Raw genomic sequence first — 20357 nt, forward strand, 5'->3', positions numbered from 1 at the left:
ACCACTGAAGTCACATTAACACCACTTTAGATTTACCAGCTAACCTGACAAGAGTCTTTGGACAGCTTCAAACCTGGGAGCTTCTTGCTGTCATGTGACTATTGTGCTAAGCTGTTTTATTGGTTTAGCTTTCTTTTATTGGCTTAGTCATGTAATCAATCTAAAAACACCATTAATGACCCTCAAGCTTCACAGTAGTGATCACTAGTCTCTAATCTTCTTTCCATCCAAATATTTTATGTGTTTTACCTTCTCCTACTTAGCCCATGGTAATATGGACTGTTAAATGTTTAGCACTCACTTAGTCCTCAAAGCACTTTGACACTGCAAGATGAATCCACAGACACGTGCTCAAACCCACACAGATGCATCACTGGGTAACTTGGGGCATTTCTTCAATTGATCTCTTATTAAAATAGGGCCTTTTTGGAGTATAACCCAGAGAAATATTTGTTATACATGTGGGGTTAATTTAAAGTTAAAGAAACAAACAACCAGCAGGAATAACACGACGAGCACACATTCGTGTTCTCTTTAGTTCTCGGTAAAAGGAGCAGAGTGGGAGCTCCTTCCCATTCGCCATTTTCCCTCTGATTCCACACATACTCTCTCAATTCCACACACACATTTTTCGAAGCTGATGTCACTGAGCCGCTATCCGGTCTGCAAATCCCTCCTCCTGTTCCTTTCTCTCTGTCACAAACATCCCCCCCCAGCTTCAACTCCATTCTTTTAAAAGTGACAGCGAGCCAACAGAAATTGTGCTTCTGGGTGCTGATCTCTCAAATGAAGTTAAAGCATTCATTAGTTTCTCCCCTCTGGCCTCCGAAAGAAAGGTTTCCCCCTTAGTACAGTGAAAAAGGACACAAGTGGGAAAACAGCTGCAATTATAGAGTTTATGTCTGTATTTCAGATATTTCTGTCACAAAATTGCTTTAAAAACGACCGATGTCTGTTCTTTCAATGGGAATAAAATATTATTTCATTGCTTTCACATTACACATTCTGCAACACAAAGCAACTATGTTAGCGAGATGCATCCATAGATTATAACGAGGCTATTATTTCTCATAGTATTGGAATGATAATTGCATTCAAAGTCAGTCAGAAGTCATCACCATCAGAAACATGGAGATATGTTTAGATTGGTAGTAGATAGTAGCGTCCATGTCTAACACACAGTTACTGTACAGTTGGAACTATTTAACTGCAAACTCTTTTGTAACTCTAAGCGTAATTTTCATGGCTAATAATTTTCAAGAGAAGCTCTACTGCTCACTAGTGTTTTGACAGTAAAACGGTCCAGCAGGGGAAGCACATAAGTGCTATAGGCTCTACAATGCCGAAATAAAAATTACTGTAAGCTGTCAAAGCAAAGTTGGCATGCACTACCATTTTTCCCTTGCTTCCCCACAAAACCTTTTTGGAGATTAAACTTTTGTTGCTGCATAAACGGTTGAAGTAGCCCGTTAACTCCAGCTAGTCCTGCATATGTTATTATGAAAAGAACACAAACCCCCTTTTAAGTGTAAAGTAAGGTAAAGTACGTTTTTTGAGCAGTCTTTGCGACCATCAGGAACTTAGAGTAAAACGTCCAGACAACTAAAAATAATAACTATGTGTAGTGGAAATACCTTTATATGTGATGTCACATTTCCTGTTTTTTTAACCATCTTCAGGTTACACCAAGAAAACAAGAATTGCTTCCTGTTAAAAGCTGCTTGAGACATTCTACACTTCACTTTTCAAAGGTCTTCAGAAGTGCGCGTAGCTGGGTGTGAAGCGCACAGCTGTGTTCATTCTTGCAAAGTGTAACTTAAATCCAAAAACAGGTGCCGTACATCAAATGTCCGACGACTAAACTTTAGATCACTCAAAGAAATCATTCTGCTGGAATAAACTGCTAATGGCCTCTTCACACACCTCAGAAGTGCGTGAGTGTGTTTTGACATAATTTTGGAATATGTTATGACGGACATGAAAAAAATGCCCCCAAATTTAAAATAAAACACATTTCATAATATAGAATATAAAAATAACCTTTAAATTACAACATTTTACAGTGCATCTCATGATTTTGTTGTGTTGTTATGACTTTGCAGTTGCTCTGTAACTCATGGTGATGCAGATCATCAAATCTGGAGGTTATGAATAACGCTTTTCTTCTCAGGTTTTGACCTCGGGCATTGGAAAAAGTCCCCTTTTTTTACTAATACACAAGCATGTACACATGATCACTCACGAGGGTGCAAAAGAACTGGATTAAGAACGCTGATCTTGGGAAAGTTTGCATTTGCTTTTACTTAAAAATCAGAAAAACTGCTGCAATTCAAAGAACCAAAGCATAACATTTACTGAGGTTAAATGCATTTATATTCTTTGTGATGCTGAGTGATGACAGACTGTAATACTACAGTCTTACTAAACAGAGCTGTAGTTGCATTAAGGCCTCACCGGCTATTATTTGAGTAGTTTTTAAGATCACTAGGGTGTAATCATGACTATGTTTACATCTTTATTTATTAATAAAAGTGACTATTTAATGCCTGTAAAAAATCATGATGTTCATGACGCCTGACTTAAAAGTTTGGACTGATGAGGAGACAAATTAAAAAGACACATATATTTTATCCTGTTTTGAGCACTTTTTCCAATGACTTCATCGACTTGTTGGCCTTATTGAATGGAAAACACTGGTTTGTCTTTTCTTTTGCAAAGTTTTCTGGAATGAAAGATGAAGATTAAGCTTTATTTTGCTGAAAACGTTGAAAATGATGAATGCCTTCTTATTTCAGATTGCTAAAGATTGTCTTCACTATCAACAACACCCTAAATTGGCATTGATTCAGGGGAAGCATGTGAGTTAGCCCATTACTGTTTCAGTGCACTTCTTTGCTGTCTTTTAAACCCAATGGATGCTTTTTTAAAACACAGATCAGCTGTACATTTTTGAAAGTGCATGTAGCCTTGGAATAAACACTTAAGTTAGTGCTGTAAATTCGCCTTGATGCCAACAGCATTAAATTCCTTACACATCAGCAGAACCTCGCTTTCTCACTTAAATATCAGTGACCACACGACAAGAAAAGAATTGAAAAGTTAAAAATGTTTATTTCAGTGTAATGTTAATTAAATGGGGCAGCATGGTGGTTAGCACTGTTGCCTCACAGCAAGAAGGTCCTGAGTTCAATTCCACGATCAGGCCAGTGTCTTTCTGTGTTGAGTTTGCCTGGGTTTTCTCTGGATACTGTGGCTTCCTCCCACATTCGTGCATTTATTGAGGATAGGTTAATTAGTAAGTATTAGCCCTGTAACAGACTGGCGACCTGTCCAGGGTGTACCCTGCCTCTCACCCTAAGTCAGCTGGGATAGGCTTAATATTGATTCAATGAACAAAGAAGCAGTTCATGCAAAAACCTGCTAAAGAAAGGAACACTAATAACATACTCGGACGTAAAAACTGAATGTATATTTAAGCAAAACCATGAAATGTTTTGCAAACATCCTGTCGATATATATATATATATATATATATATATATATATATATATATATATAGTAAACAAAATATTAAATAAAATATAATTATGATCATCATTATATTGCAAACAGCAGTGAATACAGTGACACCAGATTTCCTGTACCTGTCACCACCTCAGTCAGTCGTCTCCGGATCAGGTTTCACTGTAACAATGGGCTTCCTGTTGTTAATGCATGCAAATAAGGACAGAGTCATCTGAAATGGAGAATGAGACAGTGCTCTTTGGACTCAGAGTGATACAGAAAACAGCACAACAAAACTTCTTTTTTATGGGTTTAATCTAAGGTATTTTCTACTTGAAAGAGCTGAGGTTCAACTTCAGCCATTTTTCATGAACAAAAACTGAACACGTCAATGCTTACAAATACAAAAGGAGTGGAAAACAACAGCTTGTGTTTCTAACTCTTGCATCACATGTCAGATATTCAAATAGATCTCAGTGGGTGATGTATGAGTCAGTTGACAATCTTTGGTTGCCTTGGAGGCCATATGTTGATTAGCGCACTGGGATTTATGGAAGCATTCTCAACATGAGCTCCCCAACTTCCTGTAGCGGAACAATAAAGAGTTAACCTTTCAATCATTGCCATGTCAAGAATTCTATAATAATAATGGATTAGATTTATATAGCGCTTTTCTAGGCACCCAAAGCTCATCTCATTTATTCTTAGAAATATCTCTAAAGGACGCGTCAACTCTGTAGCATATAGGAGATTTATTTTTTCTCTAAGGATGCACCACATATATGAAAAACATTAGTGTTAGCACAAACTCACTTGTTTGGGCTTGCCATGGTAACAAAATCCTTTCACAGAGAGTTTGAAGTAAAGAAAAAAAACTGAAGTATTAAAATAACAGTGCTATTACAGTGAAAAAAGGAAAACCCCTGACAAAGGAGAATTGATCCATTAGCCTGTCCTTTACCCCTCAGATATCTGGTAAAAATCTCTCAGTGTTCATTAAAAGCACAAAAAATAAAACTCTGGTTCAACCTTATATCCCTAAAGGATGAGTTCTCACTTACAACACAGCTGAAGAAAAGAAGATGTAGGTGTAAAAATAAGCTGGTTAGATATCAGTGAAGAATATTTAAAAAGCTAAAGTTTTAAGATACATGTATCGACTACGGAGCTCAGAATGAAATAAAATAGAATTAAAATGCAATTTATATTTATGCAAGGAAATAAAAAGAGGCAAGCTTTTAACTTATCTGCCCATTACTCCAGGCTGCAGGTGCACAGTGAGTAAAACTAGACTTTAACAAGATTGGTGAAAACAGTCTGCAGAGTGATTCAGTCATTCTCGGTAGAGATGATAAGATTATCATAATCACTATTTCTGGATTCATAAAAAGCATACACTCACCAGCCAGCTATTAGGATCCCCTTCCTAGTATTGCATTGGATCTCCTTTATATTTAATTCTCCATAGATTCAACAAAGTGCTGTAATCATTTCTCATAGATTCTAGTCCACATTGACATGATTGCATTGCACAGTTGCTGCAGATGTGGCGGCTGCACATCCATGATGAGAATCTCATTTTCCACTACACCCCAAAGGGTCTCTTTTCTTAGATTAAGAATTAATTATTGTGGAGGCCACTTGAGTACAAAGAACTCATTATAATGTTCAAGAAACCAGTGTGAGATGATTTGAGCTTCGTGACATGGTGTGTTATCCTGCAGGAAGCAGGAAGAAGATGGTACAAGATGAGTTTGTCCATCCCTTTAAGTCTTAAAGGGATGGACAAACTCAGGTGGACTGTGGTGTTCAAATGATGCTCAGTTGGTAGTAAAGGGCCCAAAGCCTGCTGATATCCCCCCACATTATTACACCACCTGGACTATTGATACAAAGCAGGATGGATCTATGCTTTCATATAGACTACACTCAATATCCTATAATTCAAATGTTGGAGCAGATTTCGAGACTCCTCAGGCCATTTTTGCAGTCTTCTGTTGTTTCATTTTAGCGAAACTCAGTTTCTTGTTCTCAGCTGATATAAATAGTACCCAGGGCGGTCTTTGCCTTTTCCTAGTCCATGTCCATAGGCTTTGACATGATGTATATTGAGCGATGCTCTTCAGCATACTTTGGTTGAAATGCCTGCTCATTTGAGTTACTGTTGGCTTCCTATCAGCTTGTAGCAGTTTGGCCATTTTGCTCTGACCTCTGACGTTTTCACCCAGCGAACTGCTGCTAACTGAATATTTTCTCCTTTTTGAACAATTCTCTCTCCAGAGACGATTGCGTGTGAAAATCCCAGCAGATCAGCAGTTTTTTAAATACTACGAGAATGTCATGCGATGTGGTAGGACTCAGGCGCAGAGCACAGTTCAGGGAAAAACAACGTTTATTTACACAGTCACCAGGTGCAGATATATACAGTGAGGGGAGCGAGAGTCCTGGGTCCGAAAGGGAAGTCCGGGATAGGAGTCACATACACGCTAGCTCTTCTTCTTTACAACGGTTCAAACAACAGGTTGGTCACGGGTCCGGGGAAACTGTGCACAGAAGAACAGAGGGTTACACAGAGATCACAGCAGGTCCACAACGCTTAAGGATACCAGGCTGAGGTTTACTGACGTGTCTAGCACAATCATCCAGCGGTGAGGCTGTCTGCGTCCCGGCCTTAAGAGTCGAACCCATAATTAGAGCCTGACGAGACGGAGGTGTGTGTGCCAAGGGCGGGAGCCTGAAGTGAGCTCCGCCCTGGCGGGGAGGAGAGAGGAGAATGTACACCAAACACATGTGGCCTTGTGGAGCCGGCCGGGCAGACAGGGGGACCATGACAGAGAAGCCCATCGGCAATGTTCAGAGTTACTGTAAATCAACTTTCTTCCTCATTTTGATGCTCAGTTTAAATTTCAGCAGGACGTCTTTACCATGTCGACATGTCTGGATGGACTCGGTTGCTAAATAAGTAGTTGCATTAACAAATATTTTTTTTAAAAAGAGGGGGATCTGTTTACTTTTATCTGGATTGAGAAACAATTTCTGGTTGTTAAATTATAACTCAGAGTAGTACTGGTGAGTTTAACAGCAGACTGAACATAATAATATCATCAGCATACAAATGCACAGTCCGGCCACTTCCACATGCCATCAGACAGGCAGGACCCAGATCAAAAACAAAAGGCTCACACACAAGAACACTAATCTGAGGTTTGGGTTAAGCTGCAATTTAACAGAAAAAAATGCATGCAATGTACAGCATGCGTGTGTGAAACTGGGCATTTATGTGCCCATGTGTGTGTGTGTGTGTTTCTGATTTTGTTTGCATGTGTGTTTTTCCCAGAACAACTAAAATAGGGAAGTTCTTGCTTCCCATCACAAGACTGGCTTGTTTATTTGAGGGGAGACCAAAGCCCAGAAAGGAAGCTTCTCCAAATAAAACAACTGAGGGTTCAGCTGCTGTGAAAAGAAGGAAAGAAGAAAGGAAGGAGGAGAAAGATGCAAGAAATATAATTGAATAAACCTGAACTGGATGATAAAAAGGGGGAAAAAGAGCAAAACTCAGATGGAGAAAGGATGGAAAGAAGAGACAACAGACAGAGACAGAGAGAAACAGAGACAGAGAGAGAGGGGATATCGAGGGACTTTTGTGTCACTGTGTGTGAATGTGCTTATTGAGAGGGATGATTCAGTAGAAAGGGAAACAATGAAAATGCAGAGTCACAGCACCCCTTTTATTCAGATCTTATATTCTGTTGTTTTCACCCTCCCAAACTTTCTTTTCTGCTGTTTTAAAAGCTTTACTCACCACAGTTTAAAGTGTGTTTTTTTGGATTTTAATGGCAGTATGTTCAGTGTTGTCTGATCTTTGTTAATCACTGAGAGCAAGCTGCACAAACTCATAATTTTGGATCCTTTCGAGGTTATATCCTTTATTTTTGTCACTAAATTGGAACTTATGTCAAGGTCCCTGATTTAAACCCAGTGGGAGTTTCCCCCCAAAGACCCTAAACCCTGGCTGGTTGTGACCCACACCCGCTTTCACACCTTGGCTCATGTGATTAGGTAGAGGATCATCAGGGGGTCCTTTGTCCCTCTTTGGGGGGAAACTCCCACTGGGTTTAAATCTGGGACTCTCCACCATTTGACCTTAGAACTGAAGAAGCTTCTCGGATGAGAGGTGAAACATCTTCAAGCAACTCAAAGAAGTCCAGACGCTTTTCTTTCCAAGCTCCTTAGACTACAACATGTAACACAGATTCTGTCTGTTTCTTTCAGTCTGCGTTGTCCTCCAGCTTATATCTTTTCCCATTTGTCATGTTGCCAGCTCACCTGCCTTCTCTCATCACTCACTGCCTACCTGCACTCCCTCCTCCTTGTAAACACAGCTTTAAAGAAGCGTCTCCTCCACATTGTCATTATCTTCCTGGTTTAGCATCTGTCCTGTAGTCATCCCTGCCCTCTGTTTTTCATTTCCTCACCCTTCCCCATGATGACACTGCCTCTGTAGCAGAAATTAAAGGCTGAGCTCTAATCGCCAACCGCACTAAGTGCAGGCCGACAGCTCGGGGCATCCAACCCTATTATAAACACAGGCATCCAGATCAGAGCGGTAATGACAAATGCCACAAAGCAGCCAGCAGACAGACAACTCTGCCCTCCCTTGTTAAACCATGACCATTTAATGCTTTCTGCTGGGCTCTTTCCTATGATTAAATAATAATACTAAAAGCTCAGCTATTACAACTGCTACTACAGAAAATCCATCAATAATAGTAATTATTATGCTCTTTTAAATAGTTTCAATTAAGGCTCACACAGATGGACAAGACATAAGAATGTGTAAAAGTCGCTCAGACAGATGATAATTTATATTCTTGTTGAGGCAACTGGTTCAGTTTCATACTTTTTCCTTTTAGCTTTCAATCATGGAGGTAATAATAACGCTTCGTGATTGCAACGCTACTAGAACAAAGTGACATTATTAAACCAGGTAAGAAACAGGCTGGAAATTAAAGGCTACAGTAACCAAACAAAGCCACAGATCAGTCAAACTTATTTAGCAGGGAAAGAGTTTATTTAACTTATCGAATTGTGGTTCAACTTTGAAATAATGTGTCTACCATAGTTATTTTCCTGTACACGCAGAAGTTATTACAGATAATTGAGGTGTGCAGAAAATGGCTTGCAGACAATAACCACAACGTCTGCTGTTCTTCTGCTATGTAATCATTATTATTTCCACCATATGTCAGTTCACTGTTTTGGATTTACACTCAACTCCTTTTTATACCCATTCATAGATATATCTTAGTTTCCCCCTTGGCCCCAGGGTTTAGAGTTTTTCTCTTAAGGAACCATAAATGGTACCTTCAATGGACATCAACACTGGCCTCACCATGCATCTCTGTCAGGTTGTAAAACCAACCGTGAACTTTTCCCAACCAATCAGCATAGATCACAGAGAGACATAATTGCATCTGACCAATCAGCAGTGGCTTGGAGCATTTTGAACGTCAGTGTTTTTCTGGATTTGGTAAATTTGTTTTTATGGTCCTGCCTATCTATTATCATGGTTCATAACATAGAAAATGACAGTGCTAAGTTGCTGAAACTCTCACATTATGTGGCTGAATTGTTGTTTTAAATGCTGAGATAGGAGTTGTTCATTTCTTGACATACATCAAATGCATCTAGAAAGCTTTACTATTTGTATTTATTTTTGCTGTCTTATTTTTGCTAAAAATTGATTAAATAATTCAGTATTTGACATTTATTTAGCTTTAAATTATTCCACATAAGAAAAAAAATGTCACAACCAGTACTTAGTGTGTTTTTTTCTTCACTTAATAATATACATTTACCATTTATACATGAATATTTTTGGTTTTCAGTGGATCTAAACTTCACTTTTACTGTTTATCTTTGAAATGGGCTCAATATTGACCTAAAATATCCGCTTGTATCTTTTGCTGCTGTCTGCTCAACTGCTTCATGGAGAGCGAGACACTGTTGTGATGCCATGCCATCAAATACCATGCCACAGAATAGCAAGACCTGTACTTGGCTGCTCTGTTTAGCCTTAATTGAGTGTTTACAAAAGAGCTTAAATATTTGAAGAAAAATAGTAATGTGTAACTGCAGCAGAACGTTCAGCGGTGTCACCAAGCACTCTGAAGAAGCTGCCTAACTGACTGGACAGGACCGCACTTTGATATTTATGTTATAATTATGAGAAGCATCAAGAAAAATGTAAATGAATAAACATTTTTTTTTAAAGCTTATACGTGTTTTCCTTATATTTTTTAATTACCTAATGGCTCTGTTCCTACTGTGCCTGTGATTCACTCCTTGTGAGTAAAGCCAACCAGTTAACATTCCTCATGAGTCAAGCATCAACCTATTCCCCTAAACACCACTCGACCACAGGAACTGTAGGGTGGGCACATCTTTGTAGAATTTCCATAGATTCTTTTCAAAGGAAAGCCATCTAGAGTGTCACACATTGGTTAGTGTCACTTTGTTCTCTCTTATTTTGAAAAGAAACTGAGACTATGTTGCACAGTAACCACCTACTGAAAATTCCTAAAATTCCTAATTTTTCACATTTATGTGAAAGCCTCACAACCACCTAATCTGAATAATATGTTACACAATATATATGCCTGGCAAACCCTTGACAAAAGACTCAAATGATATTTGTATTGCATAGCAGGACCTATTGCAGAAATGCCCTAATTTTTTATGAAATCAGTCTCCAATTTACTTCTATAACACCATCTTACTATCCCTATGTTCTTGTCTCTGTGTGATTAAGTATAAGTTAACCAACAGAATGAAGAGACAGAGTAATACAGTAACATGCGTATGTACTGTATGCACTAGTTATATAATTATTGAGAGTGAGATTGGTACTTGGATTACAGTTTGTAAAGAAATAAAGACAAGTAGCAAGAAGTGTGCTTCCTCCTCTCGGCTAACAACAACCCAAACCCAGCTATCTCCCACTGAACTTTAGGCACATGTGACAAAAACACAACATCAAATGGATCCTGACGTTCTGTATCATGTGTGTGGAAATTTTTGTTTTCCTAAATATTCTCTCTATAATTTTCTGACAGCTTATTGATGTATTTAATGCCTTTGAACCATCCAAGCATCATTAATTCAGCTTTAATTGAGGTGCGACAGATAAGCTCTCCAACATTTGTCATCTACCACTAAAGAAAACGACAGAAAAATATAGCAGGCATCGACCCTAAGCAGAAAAGTAGACATTTTACAATGAATTTTTAAAGTTTCAAAATAAGAAAAAGCAAAGTCTTACAATTAATTCCAGCCACTCTTTCCAATTTTAGCCGATGAGTAAAATTCTAGAGTCTTAAACAATGAGTCAAAAACCTGATCTCCTCAGGGTGACTTGAGTCATTCGGGTCTTTGTTTGCGGCGCTCCTGAAATACTCCAGCCCCATCTAAATGTGTCCCGATGTTACAGATGGTCGTGACTCCTCGATGTAGTCTGTTAATTACATCTCACATTGACTGGTGCGATGATGAGTAATGACAGAACAAACCAAAGGCTTTTTTTATTTTTGTACCATGTCACAAAACGGGCTCTTCACACAGGACATTATACAATTGGAAATGGCACATAATATTAACATAAAAATGAGAAACGCTCTAGGGTTTCTCTTTCAGTACATACAATAGGCAAAAGTAAACTCCTGGGATCTTTTCCTCTTTGTATTTGAGACTTTTTAAAATTTTATCTGTTTAGTTAATGTATCAAATAAGTCCCAAAATATCCATAAAGAGCATTTTAAGACAACAAGGGCACGTAAAAATAGTTTTTCATGTATTTCTTTTTGTGCTTCTGCTTTTTGTAACTCTTCTGCCTCCATGTCTCTTCTCGGGAACATTAGGCTAGGTCTGGTTTAGACAACTGTGCACTGAAAACTGGTCTCCATTACCCACCGTTTCTTAATTATACCATCCTCCCAAGGCCCGTTAGTTGAGGCAAAATTACAGCCTAAAGGGGTTGTTACATTAGGTGTTGCTCAGAAACCTGCAGAGGGATTGATTACAGCTCATTAATCACAACACAAAATGCCTGCTGCGCTTTATGGTCTTGTTAGAAAGAGAGGGAGAAATGCTGCAGTGAATGAAATGGTGAACATAAACGTATTGTTCATCATGAAATTCGTGACTTTTTGCAGCGCCTTGGGAGATCGACTGTGTGTATCGATATTAACTTTTAAAAATCAAAGCAAAGGCATTCTTTGTTTGTAAAATGAAATAAAAAAATGATCCCAGACAACCAAATAAAAGCATCTGTGAAAATAAATTGATTTTTTTAAACATTTTTTCCTACTAAAACAACATAGCACAAACAACATAAAACCACTACCAGACGAATAACTGATTGACATGGAACATTATGCTATGTTACTAACCAAACAGTGTAAAACTTATCTGCATTATCTTCTGATAGAAAAAAGAAAATGCTTCTTTTACATACTTGAAATGATCTCAGTGTCTGTCAGCATGCAGGTAACAATTCTTCATTTACAAATCTACTTTAGTATTATTGTGTGAACCTTTCTGCAATGAGCAAACTGTTCCTAAACCACCCACAACTACCCATTGCTGTGAACAACTGACTTAAAGTGTCTCCAAGCAACTTGGAAAGATACATGCTAACACAAGCTAACAACTGCATAACATATTTGAAAGATGTGCAAAGTTTTGTTTCCAATAACCAGCAGGTGGCGACTCTGCAAGAAGTTCAGTTGAACTCAGTAAACACTTGACACGTGAACAAGTGAAGTCACAAGTCTTTTTGAAAAAAAAATGTACCTATTTTTTGTTAATATGAGCCTGACTAGAGTTAAAGAAGAAGAAAGATAAAACAAGACTGATATGTCGCTACTGTACATGCAGCGTTTCTCATTTTCTCAGTCAGATCCAGGCCTGGCTCGTCACATCTGGTTTGGAAACACTAAGAAAGCAACAGTGAAAGTGCTTAATTGGATGCATCCCAAAACAAAAGCCCTCTATTAATCTTCTTTGGTGCTGGTCATTCTTTACAAACAGTCTACTGGGAACAAGATATCTTCAGACCCAGAGATACCAAAGCTTCGTACATGCCATTACCAAACATGCAGTCAGACGTGGTTTTTCAGCATCTTTTAGGATTACTGCACCATATATGTGCTGAAATCTGTTTCTTTAGTAGCTTAGTTTCTTTACTATCATTGCAATCTAGGAATCTGCTTACAGTTGTGTATTCTTGTGATTATTATTTAGAACTTATTAAGGCTATATGTTGAGGCTAAGTCGTAGATTTCCCACTGCAGCATAACTCGGGCTTTAGAGAGCAGCTGTTTAGTGACTTAGAAACAACAGGAAGTCTAGTTTGAGTAGAAGGGCTGACTGAAAAACAAGACAAAGGAACACTAAGTGCCTGGCTGGTGAACAAAATGGAACATTTCGCTGGATTCAAACATCCCTCTGGAGATGATGTAGGCTAAAAAGATAGCTTGAAGACATTGAATATTGGACTTCATTTTGCCAGGTGGCTGGAGACGTGCATGCAAGTGAGTCATGATGTTGTTCCTTGATGTGTAAACAAGAAGCCCTAGACAGTTATTGGATTATTCTTCGTACTTTTATATGTGTATTTTTTGTTTTTGTAAAGATACTTGCATCATCTTGTGGGTGCAGTGCACATATTATTTTTATACAGCATCATATTGTGTTTTATATTGTCATGTCTAAAAAATAGTGGTAGACTCAGTATTAAAAAATATTAAGAAAATAACCATCTGCTTCAGTTTGCTTTCACTCTCTAAACAGGATGAACCCAGTGACCCTGCCTCAGACATTTTAATTCTCCCTTGCAGATTTACACACACACACACACACACACACATGCACACTTACTACAGCATGTATGCCCATCCTACACACTCCAACTGTTCGGTCTGAAGCTTGATCTCTTAGTCTGTCAGGTTTTCGGTTACTTAGCAACACTCATCCTCCAGTCATCAGTCAGCTGTCAAAGAGTCTCTTCATATTGACATTTCTTGACAGAGACTAAATGGTCTCACAGTGCATACACACTGGAGTCAGAAATTAACTTCTGCTCTACTGTCAAATATTCATAAAAATGAGCAGCAGTGGCTCCAAAGCACCTCTAATTAGATCTCTGTGTGCATTCTCTGCATTTGACTATGTCGACATTTTATTCGCTGGCTTAAAAGGATTCATGGTGAATATGAATGAGCTTCATTGTGGTCCAACATGACTGATGCTGAAACTGGAGAATTCTGTCTGTTGCTTTTATGGGTGAGAAAAAAAATGAGTAGAAACTAAGAGCTCGAAGGAGCAGGAAATTATGGCAGCACCCTGGCTATATTTCTTACTGCTTGGAGTTTTTAGTGCTGTGCTACAACTACTGCGTCAAAACAACAAAATGGCTGGAGGTCTAGGACCAGTTATGCCAGTTTGCTTTTAAAGTCAAACACAATGCAGGAAAAGATTAAATGGAGCTACCTGCTGTAGTGAACAAGGAGGCAGCTGAAAAAGCTTCCTTTTCTTCTGTTTTTATAATGAAGGAAACTGAGTGAGCCACAAAAGGTGTTTTGTTTATTTTCTCTGAACAGGAGTGATGAGCCAAGAGCATTGGCTTATTAGCCTGTGTAACAATCTTTACCTACCAATCCACAGCATGTAGTAGAAACTAGAGTAAGCCAGTGGTGTGGACTTTGGTGGATGGTGGAAAGCCACGAGCACGGATGAATTCTGTTAAAAAAAGAATCAGGTCGAGATAGTGCCTCAAGTTTTCTTTTCTCACATGTAGCACACTGCAGGAAGTAATCCACTTCAAAGGCGTCACTTTCTGGAAATAATTTAGGTGGTTTAGGCGATGCCTGACAAAGCAGGCCACACAAGACAACCATGCAGCGACTGCACTGAGCTATCTGTGCAGAACTTTCAAAGACAACCTTTACTATTGAACAATGTGATGTTAGACCTTTTCCTGAGCAGTTCTTGGCCATTTTTCATAGCTAAAAAAAATGCATTTCACTAATAACTGTTGTAAAATGTATAATTAAAGATGTGTTATTAATAATAATTGTAATAATTCAGGTCATTAAGGTTGTTTTTTGACTTTTGTTGTTCTATTTATGGAACATGGACACGATAAAACGCTGTATTGTTAGTCACATGAATGCATAATGCTCCCTTTGCTCCTTCTCAACCATCTAGAAAAATACACAAGGGTTTTAAAGATTTTTTGCTCAAAACAGCCTGTTGTGCATTTTAGTGCACTCTTTTTCTTAAAGCCTTTTGGGAACATAATGACCTGATTATCTTCTGTTTGGCGCATTCTATTTTGCCTCTCTGAAGGCTTCAAGGACAGCCTGCAGCCTGTTGTCTAACATGGGAGATTGAGAGTGCAGAATTTCATTGTGTCCCCATAACCGGAGGAAAGACTAGATGTAAAAGGGGTTTTAAATAAGAACGTACTCAAACTAAGCACAGTTGCTTTGTATCGTACCTGAGCATGATTGTCCCTGCTCTCCACTCCACTGCTGGCCTGCACTCACACTGTACTTAATGATCCGGGCCAAGTATGCTTCAGCTTGTCTTAGCATCTCAAATCCTCGCTCCACCTCAGGTTTTCTCTCACTCTTTCATGAAAGGGCACTTTAGAAAACCATTCTTATGGAGAACAAAAAGGATTTGATGCATTTTGTTGTTTAATTAGGGCAGCTTCTGGAAACAGTGTCTTCTGTATGCTCACATAACTTATATTTACTTAACACAATGATTTTCATGGAGGCAGCTGTCATTGGAGGAAGCATTGGAGTTCCCTGGTTAGTGCTCATAATACATGTGCAACATGTCAGAAGAACCTGAAACATGCCTGCGTCCATCATGGTAGGATGCCATCCTCAATAGCACTCGCTGATGACACCAGTCAAATGAGGAGTTTCAGACTTTATTTCTATCTGACCCCCAGTTTCAGACTTGGCTGTAGTTTAACTAGTTGAGTTGTATCATTTGGCTCCATAGACAGAGGTATCAGGTATCATCTGCATAGCAATGAAAAAATATACTCTCTTTTGATAATATTGCCCAACCCAAATAGCAAATAATATAAATAGTACTGGTTCAAGCACAGAATCCCAAAAGGCTCTGTGACTAACATTCACGTGTGAAGAATACTCTGTTTAAATGCACAAATTAAGGTCTAGCTGGCGGATACAATTCAAACCACTGCACCATATTTCCTTTAATAGCAACAGCACATTCTAGTCTCTGTTGAAATGTTACTCAGCATTATCAAGTGTTAGAGACTAATTTTAAAATCATTTCTTGAATAACGTATATGCTTTTTAAGTTGGTGGTGTTTTTGTTAATTCTGGTGACAGAACTGCCCTGTTACCCCTGCTGCCTTTATTTTACTGATAAGATACATATACATTTTTTTATGGTAAAAGTATCTCCATGAAGTGGAAGTAAGTGAGTAAAATTGTGGCTGTTCAGCCCAGAAAGCTCACATCCTTCAGATTCATGAGAGATACACACAGAGGTGATATTTCTTTGTCGGTTCCTTACTTCAAGCCACTCCTCTGACGATGTTCCCCATTATTTTTGGAATTTGAAAATTAAATGTTAATTTCAGTTACTTCTTCCCCTGCAGCATGCCATCACTCTTTCTGTCAGCCTTATTCTGTTTATGAACTACACTTAGATTTGAATCTAAAGTCAAACCTCACGAGCCTTTCTTTCACAGCTGGCTAAGATCCTGGGAGACAGGTGAAATCTGTCAACCACTCAAAGGGCCTCACCTGAAAGACTGTGATTTCTGAACTGTAACAAAAAATAAATGTGGCTCATTCAAGGCCATGTGGCAAACACAATTTCCCTTTACTTCTGGAAATGTCAAGGGCTTAACTCCTAATAATTTAAACTGCACATCGCAGAATCTCTCCTCCTATCAGTCTGTGTGTGTGTGTGTGTGTGTGTGTGTGTGTGTGTGTGTGTGTGTGTGCGTGTGCGTGTGTGTGTTTGTGTGTGTTTCTGCCCCCTCTAGTTGCTTGGACACCAGAACACAAAGGCTGGCCAGTGTTTCACGCAGAGAGCCAACCCACTACTTTACCAAAAGAAATGTGTTTGTGTATGTGTGTAATCTCTGGGTGTATAGTTGTTTCATTTTGAGTATTTGTGTTGTACATACATGTCTTGTTAAACTTCTGTTGTTCTGCTTTCATACATCTTGTTGTGTGAATTTCTTAAACTTTGGTCATGTGTGTGCGCGTGTCAGAGAAGGAGAGAGCACCAGCTTTGTGAGGAGACGCTTAGCAACATTTAAACCAGCATACGGACCGTGGGTGTGGGACAGAGAGGGAGTGAGTACCAGGGCCAGACTGGTCCTGGTAGGAGGTGTGTGGAGGGTTGCGACTTGGGTCTGATTTGGAACATTATTTCGATCTGATAGCTTATTAGCCAAAACATGTCTCAGGTCGGCTCTGCTGCTGCATGTTGATGTGACTCACAAATGAATAAATATGACCGCAATCATGCAACAGGTGGATGTCATGAGTTTACGCCCACTTACAATCTCTAAATATCTTCTCCCTGTGGCTGGAAGGCAACACTGAAATACCTTAAAGACGAAATATTTTGTGCTATCTTTTTAAATTTTCTATTATTATAAACCATCTATAACAGAAATAGGGAGGGAAAAAGCCCCAAAGATATCATTTTCCATTCCTTCTACCATTCCCTAGATTTATGATACCATTAAGAATTTTCAGATATTTCACTACTTTGAGTTTTTTCTCCACTTTGTGTTACTGTCAGACATAAAGAGGAATAAAGATGTCCTCATTTTTCAAAACACTACTCCCTCCTGGTTGTTTGGGAAGATCCCAGCACCTTTGGTGCTAATAACCATACCACATTCAGAGTCACTTAAATCACTTTTCTTCCCCATTCTGGTGCTCAGTTTGAACCATTTCTACATGCCTGATTACACTGAGATGCTACCACATGATTGGCTGATTCAGTATTTTTGTTAATAAGCAGCTGGCCAGGCTTAACGTTTTACTGAGGTGCATCCATCCCAACAGGAACTTATGATGCAGACATAACTTGGGATAATAGATCTTCACAAAACAACTTTCCACTCATCAGTCTCTTGGACAGTGAACCCATTTAATTTTTTTTCACAGACTGTTTTATTGCTTAATTCCTGTTATATTGCACAATTATCCTATAGCAACATAATCCTCAGACAGCATTAAAGATGTGCACTTGTAGACCTTGATATACAGACATGCAAAGCACTCTTACAGATTTTAATTCATTTCTTGTATTCGTTCCTTATTTGCTTCCAAGATCATTTAAGGGCTCCAGACAAGTATATGAACTCACACAGTTTTTATTTTTGGTCCTTTCTTTCTGTCTTTGGCTGTAGGAGCAGTCCTACGTTTATAATATTAAATTCCTCATATTAGTATAGGAGTAGAGTTTGCTCTCCTTGTGCCTGTAATGTGTAGCTTTAAATGTGTATTTGTGATTTCTCACCTGGTGCCAACGCGTTACGTTGTATATTTACTATTATAACACGAATTCCTACAATCAAAGTTTGTCAAACCTGACTGTTTTCTAATAACCCTGAGTTAAAGTTTGCAGTAGACTGAGCTTCATTTGGCAGTACCTTGCACTGCTGTTCATTTCCACAGTGTTCATCGTGACATATTTTGACAGAAAAAACATAAAACAAAATCAGCATTTCCCACTCAGAGGTTTTGACATGTGTCAAGTGTGAGGATATGGTATTCTGCACAAAAACATTACCTGCATCTGAAATAACCTGCTGTGGTGGACATATAGCATCACAATAGTGCATCTGAAATGTGCTTAAGTTGACACACTGTGATACTGCCATACAATAAGAAAAAGCCATCTTTGCTTTATGCTTTATTAAGTTTTCACATTCTGCCTTTATTAAACTTTTGGCATTTTTTCTTTCACCTTGTGCATTTAAAATTCTGACGCAATCATGCATGATTAACAACAGTGCTGTTTCTGCCCTCTTAATTCATCTCTACTTGGCTAATTTTCTTTAAATTTTCTTAAAATATCAATTCACACATCATCATTTTCTGACTCTGATCTTCATATAAATCTATGCTTAATGGAGATGTTTTACAAACATAGGGTCTACTGAGTTCGGCTTCCATCATATCCTTTTATTGCATTTCTAATTGAGCCTGCTTTTTGGGCTCCTTCCTATGATTATGTTACTTGACTGACTGTACACAGCATTACTTTGTCACATTCAAGTGTTGCACTTATTCTTCTTCTTATAAAGTCCTCAGTTTATTTCTTTAAATTTTCCTTTTACAGTCGGTTGACGAGATCACAACAAACTAAATGAAGACTGGATGATGTGTTTCAGGGAGCTGTTACTTATGCCTAAGTGAGGTTTGATTTCCTTGGACAGTGGCTGCCTTTTAAATCACTTTCAGTCCAGCTGTTAAACCTAAAAATTTACAGAGGAATATTTTTTGGTTCGTTAAGCCACTTAACACTGACCTATGAATCATTCAAGCACAAAAAAAATGCACATAACACATGCTTCAGACACTTTACTTTACTAGCAGCGTGCCGCAAAAACATATGATTCATTTATTATTTGTAGATTCTTCTGAATATGCAAAAAAACACAAAAGATGAGGATAATGATAAATACTATTTTTGCACCAACAAGGTGATTCCCAGAGAGCTATTATCTGAAAACTTGGCATATCTCAGCACGCTGTGTAGTATATACTTAAAATTGAGTGGAAACTCGATAAGTGAAGGACATAAATAGCATTAGCTCACGTAAAAGGCTATCAACAGCAGATGAATAGTGTCTGAAAGTCATGTCCAACAAAGACCTAACACAGGTGGTTAACTTACAGAAGTGCAGTGTGGCTGCACACTAGGTGGCCCTTAGACAGTGATTTGGGCATCTGACTTGGATGCTGTTATGGATGACTATGCCTCAGATGAGTTTGTGCATATTTATTCCATTGTGGTAACTCTTTACATACATTAAATTCTCCCCTGTTATTAGCCCCAATAGCTAATTTTCCTGCTTTCTATATGAGTCAGTGTCCTTATTCTCCTCCATGTGTCATTCATTTCCTCCTCTTTTTGTTACTTACCTTTTTTTCCATCCTTTGATCTCTCACCTAAAATTACCCATCACACCTTTTCACCTCCCTTGTTTCTTCCATTTTCTCTCCTTGTGATCAAGCCTTTAGATCTCATTAGCACCCCAACTCGGATGTGTCATACTTTTCACCCCTTGCCACGGTGGAGGAGGTGACGCACAATATGGAGTTGAAAGTACAAGTACAGCAAAGTCTGTGCTGAAACGATGAAAGTCTTAAATGGGGACATCGTTACAGCATTTTTTTAATCTGAAAGAGGGAAAATGACTCTTGGTTCTTTGTTTCACAAACAGAGACATATCGGTACAAGAAAATAATTAACTGAAGCTGATGGATTTACTTTAGCTCTGCATGAGCCACATTTGCAGTGATCCTTCTTCATCTCACAAAACAAGCTGTTTGAGTCAGCCTGCCAGTCGCCTTAGCAACAGCACATGCAGAGTTTAATGACCTCGGCACAAACCGTGTGATTGCTTGTTATTACTCGTCCTGTTTGAGACAATCTAAAGAGGGCTGAGAGGGAGAAGATGGACGTAACAAGCCAAAAAAGAGATGAGGGTTATTGGGGCAACCGCCAGAGGAGGGAGCTGTCCTCAGATGTGCAACAGTTAGCAGACA

Source organism: Aulonocara sp. 'chitande type north' Nkhata Bay, linkage group LG3, assembly GCF_057382095.1.
Source record: "Aulonocara sp. 'chitande type north' Nkhata Bay isolate Kocher_YH1m ecotype deep benthic linkage group LG3, A_spYH_male_GT1.1, whole genome shotgun sequence".
NCBI lineage: Eukaryota > Metazoa > Chordata > Actinopteri > Cichliformes > Cichlidae > Aulonocara > Aulonocara sp. 'chitande type north' Nkhata Bay.